At 38.6% G+C, this 21,191-nt stretch overlaps 1 protein-coding gene across 1 annotated transcript in view; it reads left to right on the top strand.

The window, feature by feature from the left end:
- CDK14 (cyclin dependent kinase 14) overlaps positions 1-20,113 on the top strand; it is a 329,099-nt gene extending 308,986 nt beyond the window's left edge. Inside the window, exon 15 of the mRNA XM_074156862.1 lies at positions 19,681-20,113. The gene's annotated coding sequence lies outside the window, so the exon portion shown is untranslated. The remainder of the gene's footprint in view (positions 1-19,680) is intronic.
- Positions 20,114-21,191: the final 1,078 nt, after the last annotated feature.

Here is a 21,191-nt window from a genome sequence, read left to right as displayed (position 1 = left end):
AAAACAGAGGTGGGAAAAGAAAGAGAATTTTTGTGTTTGGAACTAACTTCTATACTATCAATTTTAGGTAAAAAGGTCTAACAAGTACATATTAACCATGTTCAGGGTTTTAATAGATTCTGACAGCCTTGTCCCAAGCAGAAAAAGGTGTACAAGAGTCAATCCTCTGCATCTCTCAATAGGAATTTGAGGGTGTTCCTTGATTTGTGAAATAATATTTGATATGACCTTGCTGAACAAAAGTTACAAGCACTGTAATTTGTCATACAAAGAAAAATCCCCTGTTCATACAAACCTCAATTTAGGAATATACCCAGACAAATATTTAGCTTTAGGGATGTGATTAAGACCTACTGAAGCAAATGAAGTTTCTGGAGGTGCCAGTGTGGGGAACAGGAATTCTCTCGATCTGGACTAAATTTCCTTTAAAATTTAAAACTTTAAAGCTTCGAACAAAAGAGACAGGATCGAGGTCACTCGCCTTCCCAAAGATCTAAAAGGTATGGTATCAATGCATAGTGGGATTTCAGTATTTATTGTTTTAGCTGCAAGTATTTAATTTATGTTGAAAATACTAATACACAAATTTAACTGAGTAATTCCCATCTCTTCCTGTTGAAGAAACCAATGTGGGACAACCACATTGACTTCAAACAAGCTCTGTGTGGATACCGGCCTCTTTGCAAGGAGTCCTTTACAGGGTCAGGGCTACAGTCTTCATATGGTAGTAAAACAATGAAGTTCAGTTTAATCCATGTGTGTGCATAAATGCAGAAATACATATATATCAAGATATGTCTTGTTGCTTCATAACTTACAACAAAGTGCACCACTGAGCTGTGGAGCCAACATGTACTGGTCATGGGTGATGGCTGCAGTCATGTTAGGAATACATGTACTGCACAGAGAATCAGAAGGAACATTCTGTTTCTGAGCAATACATTCATTTTTTGTTGGTTAGAGTGGTTGGCGTTTTGGAATATTTTTTTAAGCAGATCTTCTTTAGTAGTACATGCAAACAAGATTTTGGAAGATTTTTTGTGTATGAAACCATTGGGAGCCAGAGTGAAAGAAATTCTTCAATTTGTATTACGATTTTGGCCTAGCAAAGACTTCGTTCTTCGGACTGGTTTCACTTTGGAGTGGAGGGAGATTTTCAGGTGAATAGGAACTGATTCAATTAGTGCTTGAATTAAAAAGTGATGTCTTTTCGCTGTTTGCTGTCTCTGCTGGGGATCATACTCAGTCTGCCAGGAAGGATATGGGACTCATCTGAACTACCGAGGCCATAAGGATGCAGTGAGGATATAGACAACCAGCATTTTTATTTTTCAGTTAGGGCAATTAGTTGTATTAGCTTAATCACGTCCACATAGCTTGGTTCTCGCAAGGAAGTTTTCTGCTTTGGTACTAAAAAATTATCAAAGACTGTCATTAGCATTTGATTTTTGCTTGCTGTGTGAGTTCATTTAGAGTATGCCAGTGGCTGCTGCAGCCAGTGAACCTAAATAAATGTCTGTTGGATATCTATTTAGCAGCAGGCTCCAGTTTTCTCAGTACCGTCACCGTGTAACCTTTTAATCTAGTTCTTGTCTTTGACTTTTCATATTTTATATATTTAACCCCTTGATGCAGATATTTTGCATTAAGTGCTTTAGAAAGCCTGACATACTGCCTCAAGGGATTAACCAGAATTCCGGTATTCTTGCTTTATCTACATTCATTTATACAGCCCATTTATTTCTAATAAATACATTGGCCAGATCGTATTTCTCTGCAAACTCTAAGCCCTGAAAATAAATTTATGCAGTGACATAATGAAAATAATAAAAACTTTATTGCATATTACTCTTATTCTTGCTTTAAATATCAGCTTCCAAAGGCACAGTGGGTTTATATTCTCCAAGCAAACACCACCTTTGAGGTTCATGCCGCAAAGCTCTAATTTTTAGTCAACTTCTAAGAGGATTTAATCTAACTACAGGATATATGATTCAAAGCAAAAAATGTAATTGAGAAAAATCTTTTTCTGTAGGCAAAGAGCAGCTTTTTTTCATTAATTTTATGAAGAATCTTGTTTTTCTTGGCTGAAAACTTAAACTTACGGAACAAAGGAAGATTTATGAGGTGATCCCCAAAATCACACAGGTTTGGTGTTGCAACGTTGTTTTGCAGTGACCACCAGAGTCCCTATAGCTGAAGGTTTATCAGTGTTTCTTTTTATAAATCTCTATTTTCAGAAAGGTCTTTTACTCAGAGATTAGCTTTGAGCTAAATATATGTACACAAAGTCTTGGTGTATATGTAGTGTGGTAAGCATGTATATTTTAATGTAAACAATTTATAATACTGTAAGAGTTCTTACATCACAAGGAAAAATGAAACTGAGGTAAGGATGGATATTTAGACTTCACGTTCATCTACTACATGTGTTTCTTTGTCATTGTGCTTTATTTATACATATGGCAAACTCTCCAGCAGTGGCTGAAAGCCACTAGAATAGAAGATCAGAGACATGATGTCTCGTGCCCTAATCCTTCGAGGTGTCAACACCACTTGTGAGGAGCTTGGGCCAAAGATCTCTGTGTTGTAGAAAGTTTTCACTTCTGTGATCATTAGAGTGGAGGTGCGGAGCCCCAGATGAAGCTGGGTTATTGGGTGGCTGTTTGACTTATTTCTCCCTTCTTAGTTTTGACCCCTTAGATTTGAAGTTCAAATTCAGCTTTAACTGATGTGTGTATTTTTACAAATAATATGTATATTTAGTGAACTGTATCAAATGAAATACCTTTTGTATCTTTAAAAATCTCTCTTTAAGAAGATCAGTAGTTCACAAACAGTAATGAAACAAGTATCTTAACAGAATGCTCTTTCATTCCCCATAATGTCAGCAAGAGTGTCTACTTGTTTAATATTGTAGTAAACAGAAAAGTTCATGGTTCAGTGCTTAAGCCTCTGAGCTGTCTCCCCAGCTGCTCCTGGCTGCCAGTATTTTACTTATTCAACAGGAAACTAATTTAATTAGTACAAAGAACAGGCCAATACAAATGCCTGTATGAAATTCTTTCAGTTTTTAGAAGGCATATACTAAAGTCCCTACATTAGATGGAAAAACAGAGATCATAAATTTTACACAGTGAAATACCTGTTATCTTGTATTATCAAAGGTTACTGTCTCAAATTATGTAACTGTGGTCTTGCAACATCAAACCAGACAAAATATTTCAGTTGAAAGACATAGAAGCCAATAGTAAATTTGAGTAAGGTTTTTGTTTCATATTACGAATCTTTTCATCCTATTTGTCACTACCTGGGAAGATGTACCATTAGTTCTTAGCAACACTGTCTTCTCCTAAAGTCTGCTTCAAGAACTTTATTAAAGTGGGAAAATCAAACAGCAGTTAGGAAATACAAAAATTAAGGTTTTAAATTTAATTTCCTCCACCTGTGGTTTATGCATTCAACTACAGTCATCCTTTTGCAGGATCATATACTATTCTTTATCTGGCACCTCTGATCACTTTTTTACAGGATAATGTATTGTGAACACAGATGGATAATTAATGTTTCTTTCCATCATTCAGTGTTTGATCCTATGCATTATGGCTACAGCATCCATAGCCTGCACCAGATACGGAATTATTAATTTCCATGGAGGCTTTTCATGATGCATTGTATATTAGGTCCTTGCCAGCATTGGGAAGCCACCTTCAAAGTACCTCCATGAGCTGAGGTGGTGTGGAGGTGTCCATTTTACACACTAGGTGCTGAGGCACATGTATTAAAATGGCAATTGTTAAAAATAAATCAATTTTTCTTGCCTGATTTCTCAGAGCTCCTACAATCTTTTAGTGCTTAATATATTCAGATTGGATTTCATTTTGCATTGACCTCAGCTGAGCAGTGTATGCTCAATGTATCAGCACCTCAAGCCAGGAGCCATCTTGGATTACACAGAAAATGAGAGTTGCAACGTGGCAAGGGTCTCATATGGGGCAAGAAAATGATCACGTGTTAAAAGACTACTACAGATGTAGAAGGGATTAGATGCAATATTGCACAAGCATTTTTAAATCCTTTCAAGAGATGTAATTTCCCAAATTTTCAGAAACTGAGGAAGTGAAAGAAAAAAGTTTCAGTGTATGGAATCATACTGATGCCTTCTTTCACCTTCATCAAGATGTGTTATCAGCGGGATTCATACCTTTCAACCCAGAGTGTGAGGCCAGTAGGTAGCAGTAGGAGGTGATTATCCTCTGTGTCAGGCTGACACAAGAGAAAACACAGTGCACTGTGCAAACAAGCTTACCTGCTGTTTGTTGAAGATGTTGTTGGATAATGTTGTGTGACCCAAGAATAATAGGTCCTCCTGCTATTGCTGAAAAGACCTGTAGGCTCCTGGCTGTATGCTGTTTGCCGTCTGCCCTCTGCCTCTCCATGTCTTCTTCTGCCTCTTTTCTTGACAGTCGTGTCCCTATTCCCTAACCTTATGCTTCAGCCTGTTTTCCCTCTCCTTGTCAAAACGGGGTTGGTCAGCCATAGTATTACGCTTGGTAGTGCCTGTCCTGATCACTGAGTGTTTGACTCAAAAGGTATTTTTAATATTGCTCTGGTGCTTATCTCCACCTCCCACCCCCCCAAAAACCAAACCAAACCAAACCAACAACAACAAAACAAAACAAAACAAAACAAAACAAAACAAAAAAAAAATGGCATTTGCAAGGATGGGAAGAGGAGTCTGCCCCTCTCCTTATCAAAGTTTAATGTTACGAAAGTTGGTTCTTTCTCTTTCAGCATGTTATTCTTCTGTCTGTTTTGTTTGCCTGCCTGTCCTGGTCAAAGATTGAATGACTGAGAGCATGGCAAATCCTGGCTTTCTCGTTTAACCACTTTTAATCACTTGACATTGCATTTAGAGCTAGTTTGCACAAGATATGTGAAAAGCAAAGAGCCTCACTTGCATGCTGGCTTAACTGCCAGGAACATTTTCCTCTCCTGTCTGCCACATTCATTATTATTTAAAAGCAAATCAGGAGGCAGAATTGGATTAGCAGAGTGGGTGGCACCAGTGGAAAACAAGCTCTGTGTCGGCAATCACCCTGCCAAGTTCATGTGAAATTGCCCATTTTAGCTGGCAGCTTCAGCTTAGCCTGATGTGATGACATATGGGCCTGGAGGGTAAGAATCTATTTCCATATTATAGCAGCTTCTGCGGTGAAACTTCATAGTTTGTAACTGTGTGGTTGCCTGGCTTCAGCTGCAGACTGCTGTCCTCGTCTGCTCTGCAACACTGGGCTCCTTGGCTGTCATCTCCGCTTTTTCCTGATGTCTCCTTGGTGGCTCTGCCTATGTGTTGATGCCTGGTTTGCCCCCAGCTATTCAGTTGGTCTCAAGCCATAAGCGTGTTGAATGTCAAGAAGCAAAATAGGGAAGCTCATTTGTGGGGGCCCCAGAATCAAAGGAGAGAAATCAAGCTCTTGCTTTGACTCTTAAGGGTCAGTAGTTTCTCAAAACAGCAGGGATATGTATTTGTGTTTGAAAAATAAATAATGTACTGTGTATGTTATACATCAACTTTAAACTTAATCACCTCATAAATAGGTGTTTACAAATGAAAAATTAACTTCTTTAAGTTAATAAAAAATCCTCTGTTTCAAATATTAGTGTTCTAAAATTTTCCAGGATATGATTTCAGCATCCAATGTTGTCTATTGTACTTCTGCATAAAGGAGATTTTCGTGCCTTGCATTGAAATCCATGTGACGGGGTACCACCAACTTAGTCAGTTCTGTAAAATAAACTCAAAGTTATTTCAGAAACCAGACTGCCCTGAAGTCCCTCAGCTGCAATTAGTGAGTTAACAATAATATTTCTTATTTCAGAAATCTTTTTTTCATCCTCCACTTACTATATAAAGAAAATAATTAAAATAACTCTATGCAAAGCCCTTTCAAAGCACAAAGTATGTATCTCTGAGTTTACAGTACCGTTACTGGCGGTCATTACTTGTATGGATAAGTATGTTCTGAGGAGGGAGAGTTACAAGCTGTTGACGTGTCTTTAAACTATTTATTGTCATTTCCAGAATTTCCACTGCCTTTTTTTATTATTTTTTTTTTTTCACTTCGGGCACACTCTACTGCTAGACCTTACTTTAGAAACCTTTGTTTTGGGGATAGTGAAGGGGGGAAGAGAAACCTCGCTGGTGAGAGTATATGATCCACTTTTGTGCAATGTGACAAATGGAAGAGTTTATTCCTACTGATATTCGTTATCACAGCCTGTGTGCAGTAGCAAACCCGACCTAATGTATTTTGACAAAGGTGGACAAAACATGATGCATGATGCCATTAAAAAACCACAAGTGCTTGTAATGACGAGCTCAGTGGTGCCTCAGAAGATGGGAAGTCTTCCTCCCCAGCTGTGCCCACTGCTCTCTGCTTACACTGCAGAGCGGGACTTCTTGTGCATGACGTGACTGTTGGTGTCATCTTCCTGCTGTTCATTCACATGGGTTGAGAGAAGTGTCAGGAAACAGGCAAATATGTCCCAATCAATGATCAAAATCGAATGCTCTTGAATATGTGAGTATTTATCACCAAATGGCTGTAAAATCAGAACATAATGCACCAGTAAGGCGGTTAGATGGTATCATTATTAATATATCAAACCAAAGGACTAACATTTTGGAAGGATTTCATTCTGTGATGAACTCAATTTATGAAGTCCCAGCTGGGGGTAAGAGATGTGATCAGTGCTCAGGCTCCCTTGGCAGAGTCTTTGTCACTGCCTGTGCGGAGACCTGAACGTGTCACTTAGGCACAAAGTGGCAGCTTAATTCTTTGTTCATTCTTTATAAGTGAGCTAGTTACTCATTTCTTCATACGTAACTGTTATCATCCTTCATGCCTGAATTTTTGTTTTGTTTCTGGATTAAATTAAAAAGCGGCTATCATTTTTTGGAAGGGTTTTATAATCTGAGATAATAGGGGTGTTTATTTTCAAAAGCCTGTATTTAAGGTTAAAAGGGGTAACTGTATACAGAAAGTCACACTGTCTGTTTGTAGAGAGCAACGCGGTGTTCTCCTGGTGCATCTATTTCACCTTCGTTTGATAATTAAAGCCAGAGCGTGTATGTTATAGAAATGCCAGGTATCGTTCTGTATTGTTATTTTCTGCCCATCTGTTCTTCTCTTTCTTTCTATCCATTTCCTGTAACAGTTTTCAGCCTAGTATCTTTGATATTTTTCCTGGAGACTAAGCTACACTTCACATGACTCATAAAATGAATACAAGCTAATCAGGTGTATTGAACTTCAGTCACCACGAACAAATGAGGTCTTACTGTAGTGCAGTGCTATTCAGTAATGCTAAAGAAGTTTCAGTTTGAGAAAAGCCACTGTAAATGAATTTATGTGCCCACCCAGATTTATTTTCATTAAAATCATCCATGAGTCTTAGCTGTTGCTTTGACTACTAAGTACTTACAAATAAGCTTAATAGACATGTTTGTTTTTTCCACGGCTGTGCAAATACATAGGCTGCTACATGATTGTTTTTTTATCTGATTTATTTAACTAGTAGGTAAAGATGCAGTTTATAGGGAATGTTAAAGGGTCAAAATCCTATTAAATTAACTTATACCCACTTGGAAAGTAGCCAAGGTAAAAGAATGCAGTGAAAGTAAACTTCACATAATATGAAATCTTTGAAAAGGACTAACAACCTTTGGTGAAAGCCTTTCCTTCTTAACTTGTATCATTTAAACTATTTACATGAGCTGTGCAAAACCTTACATTTATAATGGAGCTTCAAAAAAATGATTAAGTATTTCTTGCAGTTACAAGAAAACTGATGCTTATGACAGTGAAAGAGAAGCCTTTACTACTCCATCTTACCATGATCCCTGTCCTTGCATACCACAAAATGGTTGATATGTTGCACCTGATTTGACATCTACTATTTCTGCCTCATGTACGAAGCCTCTCAAGTGTGTGAGACTGCTTTTTAAAAACATATAAGTCTTTAAAAACCAATTGGGGCGGGGGTGTGGGGAAGCCTCTGTAATATCTGAAGGAGGCCTGATTTTCAAAGAATGTTGATGCTGCACAGTTTCTAAAAGTTGTGTCTAGGAGAAGTACATCATTCCCAACCTATGCGTTACATTTGGATATCTCAGTCATACATATGGAAAAGGTTCTTACAGCAGCCAGAGTGGGAACTCTGAGAAATAAAATCACTGAGCTGCTTTGTGATCTCTTTATATACTAGATAGGATATCCTCATTGCTGTAGTGATGTTCTGTACAGGTGCCAATTCTGGAACATTTTTTCCATTTCGTGCCACAGAGACCGCAGTGGGGAAATATTTCTGTGCTCCATGTGGTTTTGTATGTAAAAATGGAACTGGCAGGAAAAAACACAGCTGGCCTAAAGCTGCCAGTAGCTATTCCTAATGTCATAGATTTTCAGCAAGAATCACAAGTGGGAGTTGTATAGGTGAAAGGACTGCATAGTAGTAATCAGTATCAGCAGAGCCTATAGGGAATGAGCTCAGAGGCAAGCAGTGTTCCATACAGACACCATGCATATCCTAAACTGGGATTTTTTTTCTCCTCTGCCCCATTCTAGCCTTCAGAACTCTTGTATTGGGAAACAATTCAGGCCTGAAAAGGTCAATTCCAAAGACTTTCTGATCTTTCTGTCAGTACCATTGTATGGCATTCATGGTATGGGTGGACACATAGCCTAAGAGCTTTGAACATAATGGTATTTGGAAATATATTCCAAAATCTAAATACATCTATTATTTAAACTTGCCATTCATTTAATAAACTATAACTGTGGGAAAAAATCCTTCAGATTCAGCATGTGAGGTCTGCATACTGACTAATTTTATGTGTTCATAAGGGTTGCAGTGTTGTCCTAAAAAATGTATTTTAATTGACATGACCACTTTGGCATGATGCTCAGTCTCTGAAAAGCCACAGCAGCAAGTAGAATGTATAACCAGATGGTGCTTGGCTATATCCAGAAGGTGACTGCAATGATGTCTGTTCTGTTAAGCTAAAACAAAGACATTCATAACTCCACATTCCATATTAATTAAGAATTCCTTGCTTGTTTGAAAAGTACCCTCCTTTTCAGAAAAAGCTCAAGGAAAAACACTAACAAAACTAAAAATACAGCTGAGAAATTTAATATTTGTTTTCTTAGTTTACCCATCCCTTTTTCTTCTTCCTTCTCCATCTGAAAAGTAGCTCTCTCTTTCCCGAACAAGAACTAACAAACATAACTTAATTCCAAACTGGCTGCAGGTACTTTCAGGCTACTCCAATTATTTTGGTAATGATAAACATTCACACTTCGTTTGCTTAATGTTTAGCATTTATCTGTTGGAACTAAGGTCATTTCTAGTGTTGTGATCCCTTGCAGAGGATTCTTTGTTCCTGTAAACTGTAAGCTGACTAGCAAAATGGTCCACACCCATCTCAAGACTATGCCGGCTACTTTGCACTGATTACACTAGAAGCATTATATTTATTCCAAGAGCACTTATATCTCAAGAAGTAACTTGGCTAATTTTAACAATCATATGTATACAAAATGCCCTATTTTTAAATACCTGTGGATACTTTAATCTTTGCATATGGTAGTGGTTAATTTTCAGGAGTACATGAATGCTAATGAGTCATCTGGCAGGCATTTAGTCTATCATATGTAATTTTCTCCAGCAGACTTTGTTTTGGGGATAAAAGCCATCACAGGGAAAACCAGGAATAAATTTCCAAATAAGTTCCCTGGAGTTATTTGTTCGTTGTTATGTTAGAAGAGGGGGAGAGGAGGGAGATGGTCAGGCACATTCTCTCATTTGGCTTTTGAGTTGGTCAGCTGCTGTGCTTCAGATAGAAGAAATAATCTTAGATTCGAGTTGATAAATAGCACTGTTAAACAACAGTGACCATCGGTCCCGAGACTGGCAGTCAGTAAGTTTCATTCTTGATATTTAGATTGGCACAGGGTTTATCTGCTCTCCCTGAACTCCAGGGTTGTGTTCTTCATTCAAAGCTACAGACGGGTAAAGAATCTGAAGCTTTTCTCATCCCTTCTAAAGTCTCTGAACTCTGGTTAAATCTGACTTGAAGCTTCACAAACTGTTAAACATCTCCTTGATATGTTGGCAGGCCAACATATTTTTATTGCTAAAAAATGAAAACCAACCAAAAAAATCCAAGGAACTTCCAGTCAGAGGCGTGGGCTCTCAGCCATCTCATTTGCTGCTCCCTTGAAACATGTACAGGAGATTATCCTTATTAGGCAATCTTACGGGTATTCCCAGATCTTTTGAGTATGGTTTTCTTCCTTTTTAATTAGTAGGTCATTATGCGACAACTTCTGTCTGCTCCCCTACGTGGCCAGCTAAGGCAGATTTCACTGTTTCTGGATACCTGAAAATAATTAGCCGTTTGTGAGTTGGGAAGTAGCTTCAGACTTTAGAACATGAAGCTTTGTTATGAGTAATGCACCGGGGAACTGCTGTTGATGAAAAATAAGGATGTAATCCCATACTTTTGTCTTTGCAGGCAAAAGCAGCGTGATACATTTCTGCCTAGCTTGATGGAGGCAGTTCTTTCCTCCTCCCTCACCAGTTTCCAATCCCATAGTTGTACTGGTGCATTTTATATGTAACTGGTTCACTGAGAAGTTCTACATTAAAAGTAATCCCTCTTCTGATACTTTCAGTGATCCAGTGTGAAGGGAGTCAGTCCCACAGACAGTTTTATCAGGGCAAGTGACAGGGGCACAAGTTGCAGGGCATGAATAAGGAGTGAGGTTTGTGGGCAGTGGGAATTTCTTAAACTGGCTGTGCCACAAGGATGGGACACGATGGAAGGGTACCACAGCTTGTCTCACTTGCACCCAGTTGTTTGTGGTTGAATCTCTAGCCCCTTTGGTTTCTTAGTTTAGCAGGAGAGTGCAATAATGAAATCTCTCACCAGCCCTTCCTGATGCTCCCTTTCTCCAGAGAGCGATTCAAACCAGTAACAAACCTGTTAACCAGAGCTAACACCTGTTAATGGCTGTATGTCATCTTCCAACAGGCATTTCCCTTTCTGAGTTCTGTTATATGCAACCATAACTGATAGGTGGTTTTTTTTTTTTTTTTCTTTCAGATGTTTTAATTAAGCTATCTACAAATTTTGTTCTGGCATAGCATTTACTTATCTGTTTCAGTGTAGAGAGCTGGTGCTACAGCTGAGATAAGGATCCCATTGTGTCAAACACTGGCAAAAACTGTAGGTTTAGGTTCTCTTATTATAGATCCAGGGAGAAAGCATGTCTCCAGTTCACGTTCAGTCAGTTTCTTTGGCAGGCTTTTTTACAAGTTACCACAATTTAGACACATTGCAGTTTAGACACATCACATTAATCATGGGAAAGAAAGACGGGGGCTTGTTTGGGTTGCTTGCATATTGGAATCTAGAAAATCTTTGAATTACATCTTTCAGTTTTGCTACAGATATAGTCACAAGTGAAAATTTATGCCTTTATAGGGATCCAATTTCAGAGGAGACAAATCTTTAAGCTATTAAAAAATATAAATAACATACTGAATCCTGAAGCCTTTGGAAAAGGAAAAACAATCAGGAGGGTGTAAGACTGTGTAAGGATTTGGCTTACCTGTTTGTCAGGTTTGAGAAGTTGGTTCTTGCAAACAAGTAGCACTGATATTTTTCTGGTCTTGATGTTTACCAAAATCCTCAGCTTGCTTTTTTGTTTCTATAAGGTTTCTATGGCTTTGCTTGCAAAGTATACTGAGCTCAATAACACTGCTATTTTTGTAGTATCTTCATCTGAAGTACTAGTTTTCCCAGAGCTCGCTCACAGAGGACTGTGCTTTATTCTCAAAAACTAGAAGACATGTAGGAAATTCAGTCCTGGCCATTTTTCATGTGAAGCCTTATTCAAATGGTAATTGTAAAAGGCTTTGTGGACTTTGTTCTCAACTCAAAGAAAAAACTTCAGCTGTGGGCAGCTAGGGTAGGAAAGAATTCTTGCTGAAAGACTCAGAGAAAACTAATTTGGAAGTTACCACCACCACAAAAAAATTAAAGGTATACTTAAAAATCAACTGTGAAACCAATCATGTTATCAAATATCATCGGAAGTGAATACTGTGAATAAAACATATTACAGTGAGGATCAGGACATGCGTTCCTTTTTTTCCTAGCAAGACATACTATGAAGGAATTCATTACAATATTTTGAAGACACCCATGTGCAAAGTATGGTTAGTTTACAATTATTGATATGCATACATGCTACTTAGCAACTGGTGTAGAATATAAGGGTAAGTCTTTCCCCTTCAGAATCAGCCTCCCACACTGGACTGCTGGATGCATGTTGGCAAAGTCCTAGATGATGTAGGACTTTCATTTCGGACTCTTATTGTACATAAAGGTACAATTTGGAAAACTCACAGTCCAAGTAAGGATTTCAACAACTTCCAGAGTTTGTAGTTGTTCTGATATTGGCATTTTTGTTAAATTTAACCGTATTTATGTAATTTGAACTGGTGGCTCCAGCTAAAATTGGGGACACACTCTAAAACTAGAGGCTGTGATATAAAACAGCCCCTCTAACAAAACAGAGGTTACAGGGAATAAAATGACTTTCCTATGGTCACATTCACCCAAACTCTTGGTTTCTACTTTCCAGCCTCATATCCACTGTGCTACAGACCTCTCACCTTATAAGGTTATGTCACTTATTTAATGCACGTATACTCCATATACTCATAAATCATTTAGTTTATAATTGTGTTATTATTATAGCTTTTTATTTTATGACTAGTTTACAATTTCTGTGTAGCACTCACTTCTTTCAGGGTCATCCCCTTGCACCCACCCTGAAATTGCAGTCACCTCCCATACACAAATCCCTTTATTTGGAATTGTGGTGCTCTGCACAGAGGCAAAGTCCATCTGTGAAAAATTCTTTGTGGGAAAGGGAATTCTGAAAACAGGAACTTGTCTGTATATAATCTGTATTATGGTTCATACGTTAGAACTGTGGAGAAGAACATACAGCAATATTCATTGCTGAAGACAGAGTCTGGGAGATCAGTGTGGATAAGGATACCAGTGGAGTAACTAAGACACGGCAGAAAAGAGCAGGAAAAATTAATCAGTAAATGCTTGGTTACTTATTTGTCAGATGTGGCTTACTTCTAGTGACTGATAGTAGTTATAAGTATCCCATACAGTACTGCATCTGTGAAAGACTGACAGCCAACAGTTGCGAAGATAATCCAGAGGTGTCATTTAAACATTAAATGAGATTAAAGATCGCTAAAGAAACGTGAAGAGAATTGGAAAAGATATGGCCTGTGTGAGGGAGGGAAGGCGAGGATGTTCTTTAGTTACAGCAGCACAGGATCCTTAGCTGACACTATAAACTGCCCGTGTCAACACAGGCTTTGGCACAAGCTGAAATTAAATTGCAGTAATTTGGCTTTATTCAACTCCTGAAAGTTGCTTTATAGACACGTCACAGGGAAGAAGACATTTTGTTTCAGTGCTACTTTAGAAGTGATGCAAATCCACCATTTTCCTGTGTGTTACAAGATATTTGAGTTCAGGAATCACATACCAGCCTATAGCAGAAAATATTATCTTCAAACCCTTCTCAGCTTGTAAAAAAAGTCATAGTTTTTCCAGTGTAATTTTTTTTTCAAATAAATTTTTAATGACAGCCTTAAGTCTTGCCTCTCCTGTGTATTTTGGGGCATGGATAACTAGATAAAACCAAAGCCCAGCAGAAAGCAATTTTAGTAATCTTATATTTAGCCTTAGTGAACAGTATTCCTCGGGAAACCACAAACAAGGTATAGTCCATCGAAGAAAAGCTTTCAACAAAGCTAGGCTGATACTGAAATAATCTTTGAACTAACACCTCTGAAGATACGCAGAGCAACTTATAAGCAGCAGTATACTGAGCCTTGTCCATGGGGTAATTCAGAACCTGAGCTAATAATACTGCAGATCATTTATTTTTCATATATTAGAACAATTGCATTCCTTTTAAATCTCACAGAAGTAAAACTTCCCTGCAAAAGAGAATACTCTTTACAGTCTGACAACTGCATATTTTAAAGCATATGTTTATAGAAATGTCTTTACGTATCCATGCTATCCACACACGTTCAGACTCATACATGCACATTATTTGTATGCTTGCATTTGTGCACATGTTACAGACACAGATGTAAAATGAAATGTGTATGTATGTATATATGTGTATATATATATTTGAAGGGGGGAAAGAATTTGTGGGAGGCTAGCCAGATTTAATTTGTCTGCTTGTATTTAGCACTTAAGGGCTTATATACTCAGTTTGCTTAAAAGAGTGAAGAAGTACTTATTGCTTATGCCTCAAATCAGAAATGCATGAAGTGCAGCTGCAGAGATAATATATTCTCCCCAAAGGCTTTGGCTGAGCAAATTAGGTGTCAATGGGGTGCCCGTGCCGGCAGTACTCTCTCTAATTAGTCTCTTGAGCCTAGTTGGTGGCGGGTATAAGATGATCTAATCAATTGGTCTGTGTCTGATGGTGCATGTAAAAATCCTAGCAGGCAGAGCTGTCTCCCACAGGTCACTCACCTGCACAGCAGGAACGCTCGTTTTCATTTTTCATCTCTTGCATCACATGATGCTGACAGTTGGTTTTAAGAAAATTAAGTCCAAAAAATATCTAGTTCATAGGGCATGTAGGTCAAAATAAAGTTGCATTATGGGTATTGGCGATCCAGTTAATTAATATTTATAGCAACGAGTTGCATGTAGATATTACCTGAGTGCAAATAGTATCGATAATGTTTGGTTGGCTTTTTAAAATGACTTCTCTAACAAAGACTAGAATAAAAGGAGAGGGGAAGAATCACCTGTTAATAGTATACTTGTTTTAGAGAGAATGAACAGTGTCTGTGGTGTGTGTGTGTGGGAGAGGCAGAAAGAATATATTGTTGATGGTCTTAAATACCCCCACGTTTCAGCTCATAGAGAATACAGTGCCCCCAGTTGCCAGCTCACATTTTTATTTTAAATCTGGCCTTGTAGAATGAATACTCTTATAATAATGCTAAATCAGCTGCAACATAAATAGACCTGCTCTCTGAGTGTGGTTTACATGCTAAGGACTCTGCAGGAGCACAGCTCCACCCTATGTGGTAATTTATACAAAAATTAGGAGCACCTGGAGAAGGATGCTTATGCTGCTAAAAGGAGCCTGTAGTGAATTGGTGATTTGCATTTTTAAAGGAAAGGACATTCTTTTACTAATTAAAATAAAGAAAAATACTTGGGATTTAGTCACTGTCCTCTGCCTCATGTCTTGAGAGCATGATTAATGTTTAAATTACAAGCTTTAGTATCCCTTCTTAGAACCACTATTACACCAACAGCTACTGCATTCTGAAGCTGGCCTCTGCCGTTTTTAAGGTGGGTTAATACCTTATTTTATCCCATTCGGCATCTGGGACAAACAGGATGTATGGAGCAGATTATTTCTCTAGATAACAAACATACAGCTGAGTTACTTGATTTAGGTAAATTGATATTTCAAGCACACCATTAACTTGCTTGTAATCTTCTATTAGGTTTAGTAGAGGTGTCATGAAAACCAAAAGTACCTGGACCTATGGTGAAAAAACACGACTTCATTTTTAAGGCAGTCTGTTACATTTCAGGTTTTGTTGTTGGGGTTTTTTGGGTTTGGGTTGGTTTGTTTGTTTTTGTTTTTTTTTTTTTTTTAGTTTTCCTAATAGGAAATCACAAGTTGTAAATATTCCATTTAACAATTTATGCTTTTACAAGCAAAGTTGTGACCAGAGGCTATAAACACAATCTGCCAAGTCACCAGGCAAAACTTTGCTTTGTATGATCAGGAAAATGTATTAAATTCTAAGCAAGGATATTTCTAAAATACATCTTAAAAAATGCAAAATGGGAGTACTGAGCCATCTGGGAACTGAACAGCAGCACTGTGTGGAGGGCCCTGCCTTGAGTCTTGGTTGAGTGAACAACTGATATTTCGGTTCAAGTGCCCCACTGAAGAAGCAATGCTTTTTTAATAAAAAGAGTGGTTCACATCAATCTAAAATTTCACATTGGTTTAATAAAACATATTTAATAAATTTAATTTATTTAAAATAATACAATTTAATAAAAATTGTTTTAATAAAATCCACAATAGTGGATTTTCTGCTGTTGACAAAGAGATGCCCTCCTCTTCCTCCATTTTAGGTTAGGTGTCTATTTGATGTGATGTAGTGAGTCTCATCTTAAAACCAAAGCAGAGAGAAGGAGGTCTCCTGTCCCACAGCACAGGGGTTACAGGGCTCCTCTGCAGTGGCATATCTGTGTTGGGTTTCTTCCTCTGCCTCAGGACAGGTAGACCTCTGTTGCCTATTGCCTAGAAGACTCTAACCATGAAGGCACTCGCAGGCTGAAGGAAGGGATTTCATCTCTTGACTCCACTTTGAATGAACAATAAACATTCAGTGAATTAGAGAGGCAAATGCAAGCATTATGTTTTTCCAGTGTGTATATTCCTACCCAGCAGGCCTGTTCACTGTGTCAGAGTTCACACAAGGATTTTATACACAGTGGAATTACCTTGGCAGCCAAAACTGAAGGTTCAGCCTCAATCTGGCCATTTCAGGTGCTGTTGTGAGCAGCAGGGGGCCATCGTGCATGCTGGCTTCCCAAACTGGGCAGGCCGTGCGTTTCAGCACGGTTTGAGAGAGACCATGACCACCAGCCCTTCCCTGGTTCCAGTTGCACCATGTCTTCTCACTTTCCCCAGCCAGAACCACTGGGGAAACGTGGCATCAAATCACCTTCTTTTCCAGGGAGTTTACTGTCTGATCTAGTCTAAATCTTGTGCCTATGCAGAAGGTGGGAGGTGGCATCGCCCACTGTACCATTCCACAGGCTTTCAGCTTCACAGGAAACCAGTTACCCCAGTTGCAGCACTGGCATAGCAGGACCCAGCGAAGCTGGAGCTGCTGGAGTTGTGATCATAAAACTATCCACTGCCTCACACTGAGCCAGAGCAGGAAAACAAATGGGGTTCAGCAAAAAACTTTGCAATCTCCATGCATGTTTGTGTAACCTTTGCTACCCTTTCTTAGTCCTCTGTTCTGCCTTGGTCCGCATTGGTGCTGGCACTGGTTGCCAGTACGCAAAGGTTTTTTTTCCCCTGTGCTAAATGGTAGCAGCTGTCAGTTTGTTCATTTCTAAGGAAGCTTTTAATGTTCTAGGGCTTGATCCTGGAAGTGCTAAGCTTCTGATGAAGGTATTCCCCATTTCATAGGCTTAAGCCCTGCCCTGGAGAGCATGTCATCAGCTTTGCCTATGGAGCCAAACTCAAAGCCAGAAAATGTGGTATTGTCACTGGGAAATTGTAGCACAACCCTGGGAAAAGTGTGACAGTCACCTCCTTTAGAAATTTTCCTGAGGTCCACTAATAGAAAGAGAAAGTTCTGTGTAATTAATGTAATTGCAGTTTTTCTCAAATTTGAGCAATTTAGTAACTCCTGACGAAGCCTCCATCCGGAGGCTTTTCTATGCATATTATTTTGTTATCTGTCCTCAATGTCTCTGCCGCTTATGCCAGTCTCTGGAACTTCAGAAATTTGGGCTTAGCCTGAATTCAGGTGAGCTGTTCTGGATCTGGTCAGATGTGGCTTCCAGACTGCAAGCTGACCTTCCACAGCTGCGGTGTGGGTGGCAGTGGGGAAAAATGCAAGCTCTGTATTGGAAGGAGCTTTGGAATTTAGTTGCTCCTTTGTAAGGAGGGGCTCCAAAAAGATCATTCCTAAAAAGTGCTTTTGAGGGATGTGAAATGCAGAATTTGGGGAATATTGTCAACAGTGTTTCACCACTGAGCAGTTGTGAATCTCTGCATGTTCCAAACACTGCTTTTCTTTTTAAGCTTATGAAGGGTAAACTAAATGGATCAGCTCTAATGTATTCCTTGAAACAAGATTTATTAGCGCTTCATCCAAGCTCCTAGATCCTGGAGAAAGTGGGACTTTCATGTGGAGTAGACATTCCCCACAAACTCCAGAGATGTTTAGGAAACACTCCAAGCAGGACTCAAAAGGGGCAGACCAAGGTCCAAGAGGGCCCAAAATACTGCCATGCATCATTAAGAACAAGCTATTTGTTAATCCAGTTCAGGTATTCTGGCGCTTAAAGGGCAGAATACCTGAGCTCTCAAGAACCACGACAGAAACCCTGGAAATTATGAAAGTTAGATGTTGTGTAGAGATTAGGCTGTTTTGATGAAAGCCGCAATTAAAATTTTATGCTTGAAACTGCAGTTCAAAACTGATGCCTTGTTTTTCTCCTGCTTTGGAAATGAGGGCTAGACTAGATCCACTGGCACCTGCATCCAGTTTGATTTAAATAGTTTTAGGACATGCTAATACAAATCAGTTCCATGCTCAATGAATATTTCAGCGTTCTTAAGTGCTAAAATTCCTCCATATATGACTGTCTTCCTGCAACTGCATTTTAAATTTAAATTTAAAGTATAGCTGGTCTGTAGTTACAATACTTGGTCATGAAACACCTCATAAAACAAGTATATTTTGAACTTTAGAAAAGAGAGAATTTCTCAGAAAGTCTCACTTTATTACTTGGCATTTATTAAGAGTTAAATATGTCAATTATGAAATCCTTCCAATGGATCCAGTCCATCTAGCTTCCATTTAGCCTTTACCTGGCTCTTCTTGCAGTTGTTGCATCCTTTGTTTGAGAGTAAGGCTTCCCACTTTCTCAGCCTGCCTCCTGTTTTGTGGAAATCTCAAAAACATCAAGGTACCTTCTTGCAAGTTTAATCACTGCTTTGAGCCTATACAAACAAATCATCAGCGGAGTGAAAGACAACATAAGCAAATCTATTGATACAGTATTTATTTTTGGCATATGAAAGGAGATGTTTTAGTTATCTACCTATTAATAGAAAAACACTGAAATAAAGGTGAGTATGTGTAAATGCAGCACACCAAGGAGCTCCATAACCTGGTTGTGTTTGCAGAAATGTTCATGGTGTGCCCCAAGGCACATCAGATAACTCTTGGGAAGCAAACCTGAGGAGACCATTTCATAAACTAGTTCCAACATTGCTGTGAAGGTGATCACTAGGGACTCTGTGAGGAAGGGGGCACAAAGAGCTTGTAAACTCTTGAAGCTGTGCCAGCACTTAGCAACCTTCCTTTGCATTCATGGAGTGCGACCACCTTTAGAAGAGCCAACTGTCTATTTATGACTGCCTGTAATTTTCATGGAAAATCTGAGTGCTGATAGCACCTCTGAAGATTAGCACTTGGGGCAGAGATATGTGAATATGGATTAATATATCTCACTTAGGCAACCACCCTGAAAACACTGGTTCCTTTTTAAGTTCATTTTCTTGAGATAACAGTGCTCTAAAAGTGCTTTAATTAAAAAAAAAAAAAAAAAAGCTTTTTAAAGCTCTAAAAGTGCTCTAAATACTGTCCTTTGCTCTGAGCTGGTGTCTTCATAACTGACTAACCTATGTTTTACCAAGTAAAAATCATTAAAAAGTGCAATTTGTGAGGCTTATTCTAATTTATATTGTTCCCTTACAGGATTAAATTTACCAGCTTGGAGGAGGGAAACAAAAACCTAATGTGGAGGCCGACACCAGGAAGGAACCACGGCCTGTTTCCTTTCTTTCTCTATGGTGGATTTCATTCAAAAGATTGAAGCTGGCAAGACCCTGTTTTTTCCCCTGCAATTTATTTAAAACCTTGCACGCATTTGGATACCTTGTGATTTCAGAGAACTGTGTGAAGATTAAGCTTTTACTTACTGATACATGGCATGTACTCTTTCAGTCTTTTGTGTTTGATTTTGTTTGATTTTCCACTGCAGCGCTATATCTTTGTAAGGATTTTTATGCTTTCACCAGCAATGTCTTAAATACAGTAAGACAACGCATTTGGTGTTCACACCTCTAAAGTAACGACTGTGCAAAAAAAAAAAGGAAAAAACAACGGTGGAATAAAGGACTGTGTTTTCTTTGAGTGTTGCGCATATGTTGCAACCAAGGGGAAGACTATTTCTGCCAGAGCAAGCCCAACTTGTCTGATCAGCTGACAATTACAGCACCTTGCCACTATTCCTGAGGTGCCGTTGGGTTATTTCTTTTTTCATTATGTCCTCAGACCATAAAAACATGGCAATAATTGCATGTTTGCAATTCAGTACTCTGAATTACATTACTCCGCTTCGGCTATGTAGCATGCCAGTTTTCAAAATAGGCCTGTGAGAAAGGCAAAGCAAAAACGATGAGATGTACGCAGATGACATATACAATGAGTTCTTTATGGTTTTGTTCCCTTCAAGAATATTTCTTTTATGGGTCTTGGCAAACATCTCTATGTTTTTCCTCACAATATTTACCTTTTGGAATGTTTTCTTGAAAACAGAGATGATGAAATGGTTCCGTTTAATTCAAGGCAGATACTAAGGTACAGAAAAACTTTTGTTGAACAAACCATTAAATCTAGCTATGTTACTTTGCCACATACAAAGCAAAGTGGAACATTTTCCTTATCCCAAACTGTTTGCTATTCCACACCAAAGCACCTTTCAAGTTATTTTCTGTAGGTATTCTGAGCTGATTGGAAGGCACTACCAGATACTGTGTCTTTAGATAGCTTTTCTCAATGAATCATTCAAATGCAGATTTTGCAAGAGACAAAGTTACATGATATTAGAAAAGGAAGTCCCTACTACATTTTGGTTGGGGAGAACATTGTCTTCAGGGGTGTGATAAAACTGCCCTGACCACATACAATGCTTTGCATTCAGAGAGGGCAGGGTATGGTGCAAAAACTGCTGCTGAGTTATAGTCCTGCTTGGACAGAAATGCTTGCTAGGCAGTATTATTCTACACATAAATTTGACATCCTTTGCTTGCTGGATGCATTGAATTGCATTTTTAAGAAGTGTGGTAACACTTTCAGTGTTTAAAAGGAGGGGGAAACAATTTGTGCTACTGCCATCTTATTAAACTCCAGCAGTGTTTAATAAGAAAAAAAACACCCAATAAGGCAAATCCTTGAATGTGCAAGTAGCTACGAAAGGCCTGTTA

The sequence above is a fragment of the Numenius arquata genome, chromosome 12 (assembly GCF_964106895.1).
Source record: "Numenius arquata chromosome 12, bNumArq3.hap1.1, whole genome shotgun sequence".
In the NCBI taxonomy this organism is placed as follows: Eukaryota; Metazoa; Chordata; class Aves; order Charadriiformes; family Scolopacidae; genus Numenius; species Numenius arquata.
This window is presented reverse-complemented; position numbering and strand designations above follow the sequence as displayed.